Source organism: Myotis davidii, unplaced genomic scaffold (assembly GCF_000327345.1).
Source record: "Myotis davidii unplaced genomic scaffold, ASM32734v1 scaffold591, whole genome shotgun sequence".
NCBI lineage: Eukaryota > Metazoa > Chordata > Mammalia > Chiroptera > Vespertilionidae > Myotis > Myotis davidii.
This window is the reverse complement of record NW_006284340.1, coordinates 2,154,712-2,155,526: the sequence shown is the minus strand read 5'-3', so window position 1 is coordinate 2,155,526 and position 815 is coordinate 2,154,712.

Below are 815 nucleotides of genomic sequence, written 5' to 3'. Positions count from 1 at the left end.
GAAATGTGTATCCTATCCTCCACACACACCTGAATATATATGTATATTTTACCCCTTCCTTTCCAAAGTATTGTCTTTGTAAAAAGGTCCAGCTACACTCACATGCCTAGGATCCCGTTTCCCTTGATTTTCTTTTGTTGCTATTGTTGTTTGATTTTTCATGATTACATAAGAGTCTCATTCTTAGAGCTTCAGCTTTAAGCTGCATGTGGATGACTCCCAAATAATTAGGAGGTGCCTTCTTTATATACCCAGGTATTTCTCACAGGCACCTGTAACTGAAGATGCCCACAATCAAATTAATCAGTTTCTCTGCCAAAGCTTCTACTGTCTACACTGTTTCTGTCATGCTGCCCTGATGCTCCCTCCTTATTTCCTATTAATCCTCTGTGTGCATTTGAACTAACTGCTCTGGACTACTAAAAATAGGGGTGTGCTAAAATAAAATGCACGATACCTAAGGAGTGTAGGACCTATTTGACATTTGGTCAGAAGGGCAATTGTGTGGGGTTTACTGGACTTTAAAAGCTTCATGTAAAGCCTCTACACCAGGGGTGGGCAAACTTTTTGACTCGAGAGCCACAATGGGTTCTTAAACTGGACCGGAGGGCCGGAACAAAAGCATGGATGGAGTGTTTGTGTGAACTAATATAAATTCAAAGTAAACATCATTACATAAAAGGATACGGTCTTTTTTATTTTTAGTTTTATTCATTTCAAACGGGCCGGATCCAGCCCGCGCGCCGTAGTTTGCCCCCGGCTGAGCTAGTCCCACCCACCCACTCCAGCCTTCCCTCTGAGATTCAGGAGCTGTG